The sequence below is a fragment of the Camellia sinensis genome, chromosome 2 (assembly GCF_055761805.1).
Source record: "Camellia sinensis isolate YWXY chromosome 2, ASM5576180v1, whole genome shotgun sequence".
Taxonomy (NCBI): domain Eukaryota; kingdom Viridiplantae; phylum Streptophyta; class Magnoliopsida; order Ericales; family Theaceae; genus Camellia; species Camellia sinensis.
The window spans coordinates 26,700,237-26,719,291 of NC_138962.1; the positions used below are offsets into that span (position 1 = coordinate 26,700,237).

Below are 19,055 nucleotides of genomic sequence, written 5' to 3' on the forward strand. Positions count from 1 at the left end.
CAACAATCTCGACTATCCTCCACCGATAGCCCAAAGCAGTTATTTCTAAAACAGAAAATAAATGCTCAAATGGATATTCAATCAACATTTCACTTCCTCATTTCTCACCAATTAATTATCCCAATTAATTAAACAATGTAATTAGGCCATTTTTCATAATTACCATTCCAACCCTTAGGTCCCATTTTCATCAATGATTCAACAATCATACCACTCTTCTATGCCAAACATGCATCTAGGTTTATTATGAATAAAACCCCAACTTTTGTAAAATTACACAAAAGCCCCAAACTTTCACAAAATTACCAAAACAAGCCCAACATCTCAAAATACCAAAATTTAAAGACAAAACCCATAGAGAGGAGTAGGTTATCCCTACCTCAAATTCGGAGTCCCAAAGGAGAAGACGACAAAACCCAACGTGCTCCAAAACCCGAGATTTTCAGATTAAAATGAAGCCCTCGACGATCAACAACTTTTTTGTAAAGGCCAAAGGTGAGTAAATCACTCCTACTAGATCAAAACCTAGAGAGAAGGTAGAGTCTAGAGTGAGAGGCTCAACAATGGTGATTTTGGAAAAGTAAGAGAGAGAAGAGAAAGTGAAAAAGTGATTTGAAAAGTCACAATTTCGGAACTTTAACCCAGGTCTCCGCTCGAGCTCCCAATCCTACGCTCGAGCTCACAACACTGCACAACAAGATACTGGATGGATGTATTCCCCGCTCGAGCGCCAACACCTCCGCTCGAGCGGACAGGCCAAAAATCTGGGCAACTAGTTTTGGTTTCTAAACTCAACCAACCTGAAACAAATCCGCCCAACACATCCTATAACTCAAATACTAAGTAAAAAGGATGTAAACAAAATAATAAACAACTACCAACATCCCCGGACACATGTCCGGATCACTGTACAACAAGGGTAAACCCGGGATCGCTATAACCTCCCCCTCTTAAAGAATTTCGCCCCCGAAATTAAGCACAAGTTGCAAAACAAGCTTTCCTCCATTTTAAACAGTGTTACACTTGAACAGTCAACAATTCGACCCATTACCGGTCATCCCATCCCTTTAACAAGAGACATATCACAATATGTAAACAACATATGTACTTTCAACATGCATTAACATTATGCACTATCTTTCCAATTTCAACAATATATTCAACAGATATAATGTTACATTCAACTTCCATATGAGGCAAGTTCCAAAACGTACTTTCATTAAACCAAACATTTTCAATGTTTCACAACTTAAGACATATATAAAAGTTCTTAAGTTCAACAAAATGTAAAATTTAAATACAAGATTACACATCAACAAACAAGTCCGGATATTTCTCTCGGACTTCCAACTCACGTTCCCAAGTGGCTTCCTCCACTCCGTGATGTTTCCACAAGACTTTCACCAAAGGAATGGTCTTGCCACGCAGGACCTGATCCCGCCTATCCAAGACCCGTACCGGTCTCTCCTCATACGAGGCATCCTCATCTACCTCTAAATCAGTCCAATCCAGCACATGTGATGGATCTGGCTCATACTTCCGAAGCATACTTACATGAAACACGTCATGCACTCCGGATAACTGTGGTGGTAAGGCTAACCGATAAGCAACCTCACCAATCCTCTCAAGGATCTCAAAAGGACCAATAAACCGAGGGGATAACTTCCCACTCTTCCCAAACCTCATCAGGCCTCGTCTAGGTGATATCTTCAGAAAGACATGATCACCTATTTCAAACGCCAAAGGTCTCCTCCTACGGTCGGCATAACTCTTTTGTCGACTCTGGGCTGTAACAAGCCTCCTACGGATAAGCTCAACTTTCTCCATCGTCTCCCTAACCAACTCCGGACCCAACAAAGGTGCATCACCCACCTCGGCCCAACAAACTGGAGACCTACACGGTCGGCCATACAAGGCCTCAAACGGTGCCATACCGATGCTAGACTGAAAACTGTTGTTGTAGGCAAACTCTACCAATGGCAAGTGCCTCTCCCACGTCCCACTGAAGTCCAGGACACAACCCCGAAGCATATCCTCGAGGATCTGAATAGTACGCTCGGACTGCCCATCAGTCTGAGGATGATAGGCCGTACTAAAGGTCAACTTAGTGCCCAAGGCACTCTGCAAACTCTGCCACAACTTGGCAGTAAAACGAGGATCTCTATCTGAGACGATCGTCACTGGGACCCCGTGCAATCTCACTACATCCCGAATATACAAGTCGGCAAGATGATCTACCGAATCTCTCACGCGCATAGGAATAAAGTGCGCCGACTTAGTCAACCGGTCTACAACCACCCAAATAGCATCACTACCCCGCTGAGTCCTCGGAAGACCTACAACGAAGTCCATAGTGACATGCTCCCACTTCCACTCGGCAATAGGCAAGGGTTGCAACAAACCCGCTGGCCTCTGATGCTCGGCCTTCACTTGCTGGCAAGTAAGGCACTTCGATACGAAAACAGCCACATCTCTCTTCATACCCCGCCACCAAAATTGGCGACCCAAATCCTGATACATCTTAGTACCTCCCGGATGCACCGCAAGGCGCGAATGATGAAACTCTCGGAGTACTTCCTCTCGGCAAGACTCCGGTACAAACAAACGGTCTCGGTATCTCACACTCAGGTCGGGATACACCGTCAAACCCTTCTCAACTTTCCCACTGGAGATCTTCTCTCGGAGGGATTCTACCTCAAGGTCACCTCTCTGTGCCTCTAACACTCTAGTCACAAGTGTAGGCTGCGCAACAACAGAAAACAAGGCCGCAGCCTCAACAGATTCGCCCAGTAGCAAATCAAACTCGCCAAGTGCTCCCAACATCACCCATTCCCGGATGGCTATACTAGCAACATCACTAATGGTCTTCCTACTAAGGGCATCGGCCACAACATTGGCCTTTCCCGGATGATAATGTAACTCAAAATCATAATCCTCGATGAACTCCATCCATCTCCTCTGCCTCAAATTCAAGTCTCTCTGTGTAAACAGATACTTCAAACTCTTATGATCCGAGAATACCTCGAACCTCTCACCATAAAGGTAGTGCCTCCAGATTTTCAAGGCAAAGATCACAGCTGCTAACTCTAGGTCGTGTGTGGGGTAATTCTTCTCGTGTATTTTCAACTGACGTGAGCTATAAGCTACCACTTTCCCCTCTTGCATCAACACACAACCCAAACCCTCTCGTGAGGAATCACAATAAACCGCATAACCCAACCCTCTCTCCGGAATAATCAACACCGGAGCGGTGGTCAATCTAACTTTCAACTCTTGGAATGACCTTTCACAAGTCTCACTCCACACAAACTTGACTCCCTTCCGAGTCAGTCTAGTCAACGGTGACGCTAACCTGGAGAAATCTTTCACAAACCGACGGTAATACCCAGCTAATCCCAGAAAACTGCGGATCTCAAACACACTCTTAGGCTGTGCCCAATCTTGCACTGCCTCAACCTTGGATGTATCCACAGACACCCCTTCCCCGGATACCACGTGGCCTAAGAATTTGACTTCCCCCAGCCAAAACTCACATTTCCCAAACTTGGCATACAGCCTATGGGTTCTAAGTAGCTCAAGCACCACTCTCAAGTGTGCCTCGTGCTCCTCCTCAGAAGACGAATAGATAAGGATGTCGTCCACAAAGACAACCACAAATCGATCTAAGAACTCCCGGAAAATCCGGTTCATCAAGTCCATAAAGACTGCCGGTGCATTGGTAAGTCCGAATGGCATCACTAGAAACTCATAATGGCCATACCGCGTACGGAATGCCGTCTTAGGAATATCTTCCTCCCTGACCCTCAACTGATGGTAACCCGATCTCAAGTCTATCTTTGAGAAACAACGGGAACCCTTCAACTGGTCAAACAAATCATCTATACGGGGCATAGGATACTTATTCTTAACCGTAGCCCGATTCAACTTCCGGTAGTCTATACACAATCTCAAGGCACCATCTTTCTTTTTAACAAAGAGGGCCGGTGCTCCCCACGGTGAAACACTAGGGCGAACAAAGCCCTTATCTAGCAATTCCTGGAGCTGAACTTTCAACTCAACCAACTCTGCTGGAGCAAAACGGTAAGGTGCCATAGAAATCGGCGCCGTACCAGGCACTAAATCAATAGAGAACTCTACCTCTCGGTGAGGTGGCAAACTAACAAGATCTTCGGGAAAAACATCCGAATACTCACAAACCACCCTCGGTAATACATGCTGGGTCTCACCACTCTCACCACTCTCAAAGCTAGCAAGTAGACTACTAAGCTCACTTCGCCCTCGCGAATCATACCCCGGTGGCAAAACACTACCAACCCGGTCTCCCAAGAAATGGAACCACTCCCCGCTCAAGGTACACAATGTAACCCTCTGGCGGTAGCAATCAATAACAGCCCGGTATGACGATAGCCAGTCCATACCCAAAATAACATCAAAACCCTTCATGGGCATGACAACAAACGGAAAAGGAAGCCTATAATCGGCGACCTCAATATCACATCCTCTAACACCCTGTTTTAGGATCAACTCACCACCCAAAGGCGATACCACACAAATAGGAGATGCTAACTGTGCTAACTCCAATTCCAAAACAGATGCAAATGCAGCAGATACAAAAGAATGAGATGCACCCGTGTCTATCAACACATTAGCAACTGAGTTGCAAAACAGAAAAGTACCTCTCACTACTGATGGAGCCGGTACTAAATCCTGCGCGGTAACAGCATACACGCGCCCCGTAGGCCCCTGGTCTACCTGCTCACCTCTCGGAGCAAAAGACTGCTGTACAGACTGGGATGACGAAACTCCCGGATTGGCCCTCGAGGCCTGCACAGACTGAGCTGGCTGAAAACCTTGCGTCTGTCTAGAACCAGACGCTCCCGAAGTGGCACTCAACTGTGGGCAAAACCTCTTCATGTGCCCAGGTTGTCCACACTGATAACAAGTCAGGAGCTGCCCCCTGCCCAAACTCTGACTCTGCGGTCTAGCTGAAGAAGAAGCAGCTTTCTGACCCCCACCCTTCTGCGGGCAAACAGAAACCTTGTGACCCAGCTGGCCACACTTGTAACAGGTGAAATCCCCCTGACCACCTCTCCCGGAGCCTGCACTCGGCACTGAGAAGGTCGATCTAGCAACACCACCCTGCGACTGCTGAGGGTTAGAACCCCTCTGCCTCCCGCCATCACCCTGACTATCCTGGCTCCTCTTGGAGCCTCTCTGGCCCTCATCCTCCTCCTGCATCATAAGCTCCATATGAGCTGCAGCGTCCACTAGGTGTCTATACTCTCGAATATAAGACCCACCAATTCTCAACTTGAGGCCCCGCCTCAACTTCCGCTCAAACTCATAGCAACGGCGTTCCTCAGACGCCACCAGTTCCGGTGCAAACCTGGACAGACTGGTAAAAGTAGCCTCAAACTCGGCCACTGACAAGCCCTGCTGATTAAGCCGGCTAAACTGATCTCTCAGCTTCTCCCTAGCTACTGCAGACAAAAACCTCTCCTGAAAAGCATTTATAAACGCCTCCCAAGTACTGCCCACACGAGCCTTCTCGTATTTCCACCATTGACCCGCATCTCCCTTCAGTTGGAAGGATGCCAAGGTCACTTTCAGTGCTCCGTCCTCGATGCCAAGCATCTCAAACGTCTTCGTTGTCTGTTCGAGCCATTCATCTGCCTTAAGCGGCTCTTTAGGATCCCCGATAAACTCGTCCGGATTACACCGGAAGAACTCCCTCTTCAAGAAAGAAGGCCCTGCCTCAGCTGCCTGATTCCCAGCTCTAAGAATACCCAAAGCTCCTACTATCTCTCTGGCCAAGGCACCCATAGCCTGCTGACCCACTGGCTCGGCCACATTGGCCTGCCCAACTCCCTCCTGCACTGCCGGAATCTCACCCTGTAACGGTACTTCCTGCCTCGCAGGTCTACCACGCCTAGCACCTCTTCCTCGTCCTGACATCCTAATAAAGGCAACACAGAACGTTAGCACATTCATAGGTGTGCCGAAACTAAACACTCACGTCCTAATGCATGGACAAGTGTAATTCACTCCACATCAGCACATAAACACATAAGCACTTACGAATTTCATTTCCGGATAATGGTAGTCCCGAGACGTTACTAGAGTTCCGGTTAGAAACAGCATTGATCAAGTGCCTTTCCAACAAGACTCCCAGAAACTCAAGGATCCAACCAACATCCTAGAAATTAAATCCCATACGCACATAGTCACATAAGCATGTTAGCATTTAAGCACATAGCATATGATACTACATCTAAGTCTCTATCAAGCGAGACAAACCCATTGTGATACTAATCACTTCCCACGTACCCAAAGTATTCGAACCTGGTACGCTCTGATACCAAGTTGTCACGCCCTCAAAATAATAACAATAAACCCATCAGATAAGACATGCATTTACATTTAAACTAACTGCATTCCTTTCATTCATTTGAATTCCAAGACATAAGTATTACATGTTAACCTCATAACAAAATGCCCTACGGGCTTACAGCTTTCCAAGTTAACACTTGGTTACAACAAAGAGTTCTAACTCGTTTACACATTAAGCCCTTGGCTTGAAATTACATGTAATACATCAAAAGTAAAACGACAAAACTATGCCCGCCACTAGCCTCCCAGCTATGTCCTTGGAGGTGGCATGCTTCCTGCACCTGAAAATGATATTCCCATATAGGGTGAGCCACAGCCCAGTAGAAATACACTAAACCAACCATGGACAATGACTAAAACATTAGCAATTGATAGTTGGTCAACACTGATACAATCACATAAATTACATATTTATGTCAACGACTTACAAGTCCCAATTACTTTTCATTTTCCCTTTTTCAACAGATAAGCATGCTAGCTCTATCATCATTTCCACAGATATGTATAAAAACTATATCTCACATTCAGATAAGCATAAAAGCTATATCCACATTCTCAACAGATATGTATATCAACAATATCCACAGATAAGCATACAAGCTGTATCCACATTCTACAACAGATATGTATATCAACAATATCCACAGATAAGCATACAAGCTGTATCCACACTCTACAACAGATATGTATATCAACAATATCCACAGATAAGCATACAAGCTGTATCCACACTTCACAAAGATAAGCATATGAGCTCTATCTTCACTTCTCTAGACAAGCATATGAGCTCTGTCTACGGAGTTCATCCCCTATCTCCTCCCAATACCTATCCGGTTTAGAGGTACATCCCCTATCTTCCCCTAAACCGCGGAGTACATCCCCTATCTCCTCCTCTACACATAACGTATATAAACACATTGGTTCTATATACAATCACACAATACATACAATTAATGTATTCTATCAACCGTCAAGTTCCAAGACACATTCCATTGATTAGTTTCCGTTTACCTAATCATCATGCATTGTCTACAACAATCTCGACTATCCTCCACCGATAGCCCAAAGCAGTTATTTCTAAAACAGAAAATAAATGCTCAAATGGATATTCAATCAACATTTCACTTCCTCATTTCTCACCAATTAATTATCCCAATTAATTAAACAATGTAATTAGGCCATTTTTCATAATTACCATTCCAACCCTTAGGTCCCATTTTCATCAATGATTCAACAATCATACCACTCTTCTATGCCAAACATGCATCTAGGTTTATTATGAATAAAACCCCAACTTTTGTAAAATTACACAAAAGCCCCAAACTTTCACAAAATTACCAAAACAAGCCCAACATCTCAAAATACCAAAATTTAAAGACAAAACCCATAGAGAGGAGTAGGTTATCCCTACCTCAAATTCGGAGTCCCAAAGGAGAAGACGACAAAACCCAACGTGCTCCAAAACCCGAGATTTTCAGATTAAAATGAAGCCCTCGACGATCAACAACTTTTTTGTAAAGGCCAAAGGTGAGTAAATCACTCCTACTAGATCAAAACCTAGAGAGAAGGTAGAGTCTAGAGTGAGAGGCTCAACAATGGTGATTTTGGAAAAGTAAGAGAGAGAAGAGAAAGTGAAAAAGTGATTTGAAAAGTCACAATTTCGGAACTTTAACCCAGGTCTCCGCTCGAGCTCCCAATCCTACGCTCGAGCTCACAACACTGCACAACAAGATACTGGATGGATGTATTCCCCGCTCGAGCGCCAACACCTCCGCTCGAGCGGACAGGCCAAAAATCTGGGCAACTAGTTTTGGTTTCTAAACTCAACCAACCTGAAACAAATCCGCCCAACACATCCTATAACTCAAATACTAAGTAAAAAGGATGTAAACAAAATAATAAACAACTACCAACATCCCCGGACACATGTCCGGATCACTGTACAACAAGGGTAAACCCGGGATCGCTATAGGGATTGTTAAATTATTTTTGTATAAAATAAATATAAAATAATAAAACAAATAAAATTATGATTTTTATTTAACAAAAAATATAAAATCATCAAACATTAATGTTCAAAAAAAAATGCCAAACATGGAAAAAAAAAAAAAAAATTTGCAATTGACAGGCCGGACATCCCGGTGGACGACCGGTAACTCACTAAGCCGACAGACTATTTTCTAATACCACCTCTTCGCCCAAACTAATAATCCGCTCGCCCAAGGCCTATCCTAATCCGAACAGACTATCAATCCGGAGGGCCACAAACAAAACAAATGTGAGTTAAGCTCACTGTTCATCCATCATAGTCCGAAGTGGACTGCTACTCCAGAAAACAAACGGGGCCTAATATTGAGCTCTCTTTATCAGCACTAATGAGCATAAAATTAAGGGGACACACCATTTAGCGTGTCCCGTACGTGTCTCCGGCATGTCCCTATGTCTGACACTGTTACGGCGCCTATTTTGAAGTGTCCATACTTCATAGACCATAAGATTCATTTTGGTGGGGCAAAAAAAAAAAAAAAACCCATAATGTTAGGTTTTTATTCTTGGCAATCCCGTTTGACAAAACTCCTTTCAGTTGTACTTGTTTTCGCACTTTTATTTTAGTGAGGCTATGAGTTTTTAGATGCGAATCCAACCTGAATTGTGCCTTACAGAGAAGTTGGTGGTTCGCTGACTATGACTGCAAAAATGCATTCAAAGTTGCCTGTCCGCTCGAGCGGCCGTTTGTACGCTCGAGCGGAAAATGTTGGGTTCTAAAAGTTTGACCTGTCTGCAAATATACTATGAGGCGTGCTTTTACGCTCAAGCGTCCATTTCCCCGCTCGAGCGTACATCCTGGTTTGGAACACGCGATATAGGGTCCCTGCTCAAACGTCCATTCCCATGCTTGAGCGGACCTCGTGATCTCAGCCTCTATAAAACCTCAAGTTGTTCCAAATCTAGGGTTACGTTTTTCAGATCTTCTTTGAGGGTTTTAGGGTTTTCTTTTGAGACTATTTTGCTAGTTTTCTTTGATATTTGATTGAGTATTCTACTCATGGTTTAAAAAGTATACATCAAAGGATTGTTTGTTTATTCAATACAAAATAGAGTGTTGTTCTTTGGTAAATTCCGTGGAATTCGAGCCTAAAGCTTTGGTGGATTCTAGAGTGGTTCATCGTCGTGGATTCGACATCGGCATTGTGGATTCAACGTTGGGCAAGACAATTTCGAGGTGAAGACGGGGCTGGAAGAGGCACATACGGATCGGCTCGATTCAGGCAGGGATTCGCTAGGTAATTGGGAGTACGCTTATGTAATTCTTTTATGTCTTCTTAGTGGATTGTTTGTGACTTTTCTCGTGATTTTTTTTATCACAATTGAAGGCGCTCCAAATGTGGTTTTTCCACATAAAATTATTGTGTCGATTTGTCTTGATTGTTTGATTGAGATTGTTATTTACTGCTTAAAATTGATATATAATCGTAAATCAATATCTAGGAGATTTCTAGATTTTTCACATAAGATTCAGGTTGATGATAATAATGGATAATAATGCATTGTTATTGATGAATTAGATGTCGGTGCTGTTTATGATTACCATAATATTGACCTCTCTTTATCAGCAATAATGAGCTAGAATCCAAGAGGAAAAAGAGTTGTTTAGTGTGGATTCGATATCTTATCTTATCTATTTTTGGAATATGACAAGAGTATGGGCCACGGATAATCAATCATCAAAGACAGTGTCCACTTCAATTGGCAATATTCATCTTCAACCTAGGAAATGCTTATGCTTTGAACTTGGTTTTTTAATTAAAATCCAGATTTATGTGGAAATTTATCGTAACTATTTTTGAGATGTTTTGAACTTATGCACTGTTTGTTTGAGCAGAAAACACTTTCTATGTGAAATATTTTTCAAAAAACGTCTTCCATATAAAATGATTTTTGTGATTAGTTGCAGCCTTGAAATTGATGAGCTGGTGGCAGTGGTGGCAGTAGGGTGGTGGTGTTAAGTCTCTAGTTTAGAAAATATTTTCCACATTTAGAAAAAAATAATCTTTTTTCTACCTTAGAAAAAAACTTGTTTTTTTCATTACCACGGAAAATATTTTTTGTTTACTTTATTTATTTATTTATTTATTTTTTTTGTACTGAATGTCTGAAAATATGTAAAACATTTTTCTACTGAAAAGGGAGACATAAACAGAAACAGAGAGGGACAGAACAAGTATTTTCTAATTTTTAAATTTTTTCTTGAATAATCAAAAAGTTCTCCTTGGATTTTATAATAAAAAAATCTCCTTGATGGAGACGTCCTTTTGCAAATTGGAGCTGCATGCTTTATCCATATTGAATTAGCTGACTTCCTAATACTCTGTTTGTAGAAGAAGAAACTGAGAAGAGCTCAAGGGAAAGAAGAAAAGATGGCTATTGGATACACTTCTTGGAGCGCCTTGCTTTATCTACTTCTTGTGATGGTAATATCTAAGCTATACATGTCTATATCCATCTGAAAAAATAAGCTGAGAAAATAAAGCCTTTTAACAATGCAAATCACAACGATGTTGTTATTGTCGCAGTAGTAGTATCATGTAGTAGTTGTTGTTAACTCCTTTTTTATTTTTTATTTTTTTTTAATCTTTTACACTGTCAGTTCCAAGCCAAGATAAGGAAGAATGTTGTGTGTTAAGTAGCCTGATAGCACGTAAAAATTCTCATAAAACCCTTAACATAAATCCTAATAAAATTATGTGAGTATGGTTTGACAAGGTAGTTGTTGTTGTTGTTGTTGTCATCATCGTTGTTATTTGTGTTCTTGTTCTTGCTCTTCTTGGTATTTTGGTCGAAATTTTCATGTGAGAGCTGGGATTCCTTTTGTCTTCATGAAAGGAAATGATAATAGTAGTGGTAGTTGTTGTTGCTGTTCAATCCGTAGTATTTTATCTTTTATACCAAGCCTGGATAAAGAGGGTTGTGGGTTTGGGAGCTGGACAACACTACAGGAAATAAGACAATTAACGGCGTTTAATTAACGGCGTTTTATTAAACGTCACGTTTGCTAATTTTTAACGGCGTTTTGTAACCGTCGCATATTTTTTAAAACCAAAACGGCACAGTTTCTAATTGAAAGCGCCTCCGAATGCTGTAGCTACACGCGCCCCTTTATGAAACCCTTATTTTTTAATCTGAGTGCAAAGTGTAATAGCAATTTCGCGCACATCTCTCTCTCTCTCTCAGCGACGAAGAAGACGAAGGAGATCAATCGGCTGTTCTTGAAGCTTGAATACGCACACATCTCTCTCTCTCTCAATCCTTATACGCACACATTTCTTCATCGAAGCTCCATCTGCACCTGCGATTTCGAAGATTCAGAGCGATTTCGAAGATTCAGATCGATTTCGAAGATTCAGATCGATTTCGAGATTCAGAGCGATTTCGAAGCTTCATCGCCACCGTCATCTGCACCGGCGAGGTAGCGAGCTCCACCGTCTCTCTCTCTCTAGATCTATGAAATCAATGTTTTGAAGGCATTCTTACTTGAACCTCATTTGCAGAGATTCAGATAGAGGCATTCTGACTTGATCCTCATTTACTGAACTTTAATCGATACTCTCTCTCTCTTTCTCTCTATTTCTTTCAAATTTTACTGCATGTATAACATTTGTATACATCAATATTTGTTGAATTGTTGAATTGATCTGTTAGGTTCTTTTTTGATCTCTCTATATACATATACATACAGCACACCCTCTCTCTCTCTCTTTCTCTCTCTTTTCTGGAAGTTCATTTCGATGGCGTCTGAAACCCTAGAAGACAAGAAACAAGAAGAAATAGCTAACGTCGAAGACAAAGGTGAAGTGAAAGAAGAAGGGAAAACAGAGGAGGGTGAAGAAGAGAAGGAAGTGGAAAAGAAAGAAGAGAATACGGAAATGGCGGAGAAGGAAGAAGAAGAGGAGGAGAAGGAAGAACCTGAGGTGAAAGGTGAAGAGAGTAAGGAGGAAGCAGAGGAGGTAAGAAAGAAGGCGAAGAGAGGCCGAAAGGGTAGTTCGAAGAAAGCTGCAAAAGATGAGAAGGTGGCGAAGAGTGAGCCTGGCTCGAAAGAGCCTGTTACGCCAATTGAGAGGTCGATCAGGGAGAGGAAGACTGTCGAGCGGTATTCGGAGCCTTCGACTGGGAGAAGTGCAAGCAAAGCATTGTCCATTGAGGAGGTGTTGACAGTAAATTTATGCTATACTTTTTTTTCCCCCTTAGTAATTGTGAATTTTCTCACATTGTGTTTTGTAAATATGCAGGGTCAAGGCACACAGCTTAATGATATACCAAATGGTATGTATTTATCATTTATCTAGTTTTGAGTTTGTCAATTCAGATGTAGAAAAGTACTAATTATGGATTGACAGCTAGAATTACGTGGTTAAGCAATTTATTCAACTCAGCAGCTATTACTTATTTGTTTTCTAGGACTTTGAAGAACCAGTTGGAAGGGTCAAATGATGCAGCAGGGCGTGCAGCATCCTTGCCCGTTTTGCTCTGTCATGGCTTAGGTATTTTTACATATATGTATGCTGTATTTAATATTTATATTCCGAATTTTGGTTCACGTTGGTACTCACTTTATTCTTGCACTAAAGTCATGGAAATGAACTTTGAAGTGGTTTTCATAATATTTTGGATGCAAAATGTTGTCTTTTGTTTTTACTTTAGCATTGGCCATAACAAACTTTTGTCCGTTGTGTTTGATTTACTAGAAATACATACAATTTTTTTGGATATCATGTCAGAAAAATTTGTAATTTAGTTAGTCTCTACATTATTGAGGGTTATATTGATGATTTCACTATTTTTGTTTTGTCTCATCTAATAAGGCAAAACGACCAATTTCCACACTCTTTACATTATGTGAGCAGTGCGCGTGCATACACACACTATGTGACCAATTTCCCTTGGACATGCTCGTTATGGATATTATCATTCCTTGTTTTAATGCTCATCTTGACATCCTTCTAAAGCTGTATTCATCTTTGTGTATTTGAATTGTATAGACCTCTTCTCTTAATTCTAGCCGATCATAAATTCATCCAATTTAACCTGCCCAATAGTAGGGGGCTATCTATGTACTTACATATCCCCCCAAAAAATAGGGAAACTATGGAGAAATCATAAAATACCATTGGTCAGACACAACCATGTAGTGTTCCAGACCCATATGATAATTTCTGCCATATGAGAATAAATCACCACTTCAATATTTCTTGAAACTAACACCTATGTTTCTTAACCTGTATCTCGCTTGCTGTTAGCCTTTGCCATGTGTGTCTACATAGCATGTATATGGTTTTAATTCAACAAGTATAACAAGTATAGGTGGTCTTCACATTTTTTTGGGTGTGGATTCATTTAGATTTTGAGGTTTAGAGGCTATTTGATTTATCAGTATTCAGAAGGCCTCCAATCAGTTGAGAAATAGCCTTCAATCAGTTGAGTTGTGAGAAATATTGTTGGAAATATCACATTTAGAAGGCACTATAGAGCTTGTAAGACATCGAGTTCCCTACCGGAGACGTGTTAAGCCCCAAATCTTACATCTGTCACCAATCCTGGGGAAACATCCCTCGTAGATTAAACTGTCTCGTATAGTAAGTGATTTTGCTATTGCCTTGTTGCTAAAGCTTGGGAAAACTTTGATTTATGATAGATTGCCAAATTCGCTTTTATAGGTCATTACTTCCATAGTTTCCACATCCGTCCAGTATGCCTCTTGGGGACAGGAAATTAAATAAGTTAGACAAACTTATTTGCCCTTGTTGGAAATTAAATAATAAATTACAACTTGTGAGACTTGAATGGCTTATCTGCTGAAAGGAGGATTCAGAGGAATTTTCAGATACAACAGGTTTCAAAAATGTTTCCAAATAACTTTAACTTGTAGCTTATTTATGTAAAGAGATTCATATCAATGTAATTTTGCAGTAATATTAGTGGAGCATATCTGAGTATTTTGTCAAATTTGGTGTTGTCTAGAAAAATTGGAAATACAAAGTGATATAATTCAAGCAACATCTCTAATATGGTTGGTAGAAGCACTGTCAAAACTCTCAACAATGGATGAATGAAACATTGTTAGGAAAATAATACGCAGCATGTTCTTCTCCAACTAATTCTCGAAAAATTGTTGGTGGTTTTGTATCCTTTGCCACATCTTTTGTATTTTAAAATATGTCAATTTGCACTCTTATGGCTAATGGGAAAATATTTCATTGAAAACACCAGCAAGTAGGCTGGATAGGTAGTATGTTCATAAACAAGGGTACAGTGTGTAGATTCTGCACTACTGGTTGATCAATGTAGCGCATTTACTGGTACTAAAGTCTATAGTTTGTGGCCTGGCAGATTTTTTAACTACTGCATTGAATTTCAGTTTTTTATTTTTATTTATTTTGGGTACAGGTTGGATGGGCATCATGTTGTGTTTGGGAAAGTGCTTTCTGGGATGGATGTTGTCTCCAAGATTGAAGCTGAGGGCAGACAGAGTGGGGATCCCAGAAGCGAAGTTGTTGTTTCTGATAGTGGTGAATTACATTCCAGAATATGCTGCCGCTTTTCATAAATTGTGTTAAGAATGATGATTGTAAATTACTGGTACCTCTCTCTCTCTCTCTCTCACACACACACACACACACATGCGCACACACACAAACACATGAAATGCATGCTTACGCAGCCTGTACGACACTAGTTTATGTCTTAAGACAAATGCTCATTTTTCTTTCACTTTCTTACGCACGGTTCAGTGGTAGAGGCTACCAATCAAAGACTGATATTTGTTGGATAGAAATGCTGATTGTTATGTCATCGACAAAACTACCTTTGCCGATTGTTGAGTATATGCATGATCCTAAGAATTGGGGAAAGGGAGACACAAAATGATGGCAGAATGAAAACCATTTTACAAAGATGACTGCTTCTCTTGTCACAGGACTGAAGATGACAATATGTGTAGCCAATTTTTCCAGCATCACTAAAAAAAATAAGGAAACCATCAACAATAAATCATTTTCCTTTTAGGCGGATAAGGATTTTTTTTACCAAAAAAAAAAATGAGGGTGTGGAGTAAATTTTTCACAACTTTATATTTGCCTCGGAGAAAAACTTTCAAAAAATATTTTGATATGATTGATTATCACCTTGTAACTAATGTGTTGGTAATTGTAGTAGTGATGGTAAGGGCGTGGTGGTGGTGGTGGGATAGTGTGGCGATGTTGGTAATATTTGAAGGAAAAAGTTTTCACCAAAAAAGAAAAGATTAAATTTTTCTCATGTTGGTCATTTCAAATGAGAATGTTTAGATTTGATAGGTTCGTTTTGGAATCGATTTCGTTGAGTAGAATATTTATACAAAAATTAAAATAATCAAATATTGATAATTATATGTTTAAATCAAATTTATATTACAAAAAATGGATGTTTAATCAATTTGATTTTTTGTGGAAAGTCTTTTATCTGCTTGCCTTAGCATTCCTGGATCTCAATCTTTTTGTTGTCATTGTTGACAGATTCAAGGATTATATCCCTGCAAAGTATCATTCCTTATATGAGCAGTACCTTAAAAGAAGTGACAACGCAGTCGCCATGTGAAGTAAGAAATTCTTCCATGTAAAGTATTTATATAAACCAAACCAAACTAAGACTTAAGTCCCATCATATCTTTTTTGTCCTTAGCAGTACCTTGTTGAAATAGAAACAAATGTTAGCTATATACTTATATATATATATATATATATATAGAGGGAGCACCCAATTTGGTGTTCATGAAGTTTTGTGGACTTTTGTTTTCCAAAAGTAAAACCTGACTTTCCACTTACAAATAGTTACAACTACTTTATATATATATATATATTACATATTTTGTTAATTTGGCACACAGTGTGTGCCTCACCTTCTAGTACGATGAAATGTAATACTGCTACAGGTTGTTGAGATTTTAAGTTGAACACAAGTGATACTGGCATATTGAATGCAATTTGAGTAAACTAGTTTCAGAATTAAATTATTGTTTTTTGCTTAAAATGCTTTGCAAGATAAACTCTTTGAGAGTATAATTTTATTGTTGATTTACCATGATTGAACCTCCTAGTTTTACCATTAGTATAAGTTCATCCTCTCTCTCTCTCTCTCTCTCTCTCTCTCTGTGTGTGAGCAGGTTGGCTGTACAAAAGGTGATGATACTGGTCTTTCAAATGCGCACATGATTATGGCAGAGATTCCAAATGCTTCAGTAGCGGTGGTATAGGTGCATGACTTGGGGTGAAAAAATAAATTTCTAGCAGTATGGTGGTTCTTGCTTTATGTAGGAAGGGTAATATTTGATGTGTATTATCTTTAAATTATTCTCATTTTATTTTTTGGAATTAAACTTATTGGATTTTTTTCTTGAAGGATGTTGTATGGGGTACTATTATAGATGTGAGGGAATATTAATCTCACATAAATATGTCTATACAAAGTTTTATTCATTATTGCTATTTTACAAGTATATTTTTGAAGTTAAATCTCACAAAATTAGTAGTTCAAAAAAAAAAAAAAAAAAAATCTATTGCGGCGTTTTTCAAAACGCCACTATAGTTATATTTTTAAAATAACAAAAAATCTATTACGACGTTTTTGAAGCGTCGCTAAATGCTTATGTGACGTCACTGCCACATTTAGCGGCGTTTTTATAAACGCCGCCTATATTAATTTTACGACGCTTTTAAAGCGTCGTAAACATACAGCGACGGCCGCGTCCTCGGCGTTTGGTAGTAAGCGTCACTAAAGGAATTAATGGCATTTTTCAGACATATAGCGGCGTTTTTGAAACGCCGCTAAAAGTTATTTTTCCAGCAGTGCAAGTAGTAAAATTCCAGTCAGATCTTTTATGAACGTAATCTTGATATGAAGATGCATGTATGATTTGGTTTAGTAGTTGCTATTTCTGTTGTAAGAGGGATTTCAGAACACATGGAAGTTTAAATTATTTCATTACATTAAGAATTTACACTACTTATTTCAGTTTATCATCAAAGTTTGAAGAAACATTCTATCATTGGATGTTTTCTTTACCTCTTTCCATACCATGCTTACGCAGTACTTTAACAAAATGCTAGTTCTTATTTTTTCAGAACTTTAAAATATCCCATGATTGATAACCAAGACGATCATACTCATTCATCATCACACATGGATCACATAGACCCTTCACTAATTGTGTTCTTCTTTTTGGAAGACCTAAAGGTAGGAAAAAAATTTCCATGTACTTCCCAAAGAGAGACCCTTCTTCCTCTCCTCATTTCCTACCCAAAGAGGAATCCGATTCCATTCCTTTCTCACTAGAACAACTTCCAAATCTTCTTCAAATCTTTTCCTTCCCTCAAGGCTCTCCACAAGCCCAAGCCATGGAAAGCACATTTAGGCAATGTGAGGTCAAACCCATTAAAGGAGAGTCAAAAACATGTGCCACATCATTAGAATCCATGCTTGATTTCGTACGTGCCATGCTCAGATTAGAGAGCGAATTCAAAGTTGTATCAACTATCCACTTCACAGAATCAACCACCATTCTTCAAAATTACACTATCCTAGAAGATCCTCTAGAAATTTGTGGTCCCAATAAGATGGTGGCATGTCATACCATGCCTCACCCATATGCAATTTTCTACTGTCATTACCAAGAGAGCGAAAGCAAGGTCTTTAAGGTCTTTTTGGGGGGTGAAAATGGAGACAGGGTTGAAGTGGTTGCTGTTTGTCACATGGATACCTCTCAGTGGAGCCCTGGTCATGTGTCATTTCAAGTACTGGGAATTGAGCCAGGGTCCTCCCCGGTCTGCCATTTCTTCCCATCTGATAACCTTGTGTGGATTGCATCATCTACTTTAATTAGTTATATGTAGTTTGCATGTAATCAATGAGATCCTTGCACTTTGATTTACAATTTTACTTGTGTGCATGTCCAGTGAAACGAAGATCGTGTTATGCAAGTGTTTTATGATTTAAGAATGTGTAATAAAATAATTGGGACCAAAGACAGCTATTTCTGCTTCTATTTTTCTATTTTGTTGCAGTTTCTTAAACTAATTAGTCTTATTCAGTTGGTTCAAGTATTCTAAGGTAATTCTAAATCATATGGGAATGTTTCGTTGTATTTTCATTTTTTGTATGTGTACTCATTTTCTGAAAAACTGTTTTTGATTTTAATTTTTTGTTGAAAACAACTCAATTTTCAGGGACAGACATTTTGCACACAAAAAAGAAAGTAATGGGTGTTTATGAACTTTTTATGTTAATGAAAACATAAAAACAACTCGCTTCTAATTTTTTTTAAAAATATTTTTAGACGTCTTTTGAAATCATCACTTACCGTTATGCTGTGTTTTAGACCTCAACTTGGAACTTGCAATTCCCCTAATTGTTGGCAAATGAGGAGGACTTATTCGTATTCTTCTGGTTATGGGTTTTTAGAAAAAGGCCGAGTCTCAAAGTAAATTGTCATTTCAACAATTTCAAAAAAGACAGATGAAAACCAATTTGCGGAATTGCGTGTGATCATGAAAAAGAAAAAAACTGAAAATAGGAAATATGATTTGCGCATGATCAAACCCATAAGTTGCTCTACCTGTCACATTGTTGCTGCAAGT

The 19,055-nt window shown here is 39.8% G+C and overlaps 1 pseudogene; it reads left to right on the forward strand.

Annotated features, from left to right (window-relative positions):
* Window positions 1-17,559: 17,559 nt before the first annotated feature.
* LOC114306720 (BURP domain-containing protein BNM2A-like) lies at window positions 17,560-18,311 on the forward strand (annotated as a pseudogene).
* The last annotated feature ends 744 nt before the right edge of the window (window positions 18,312-19,055 follow it).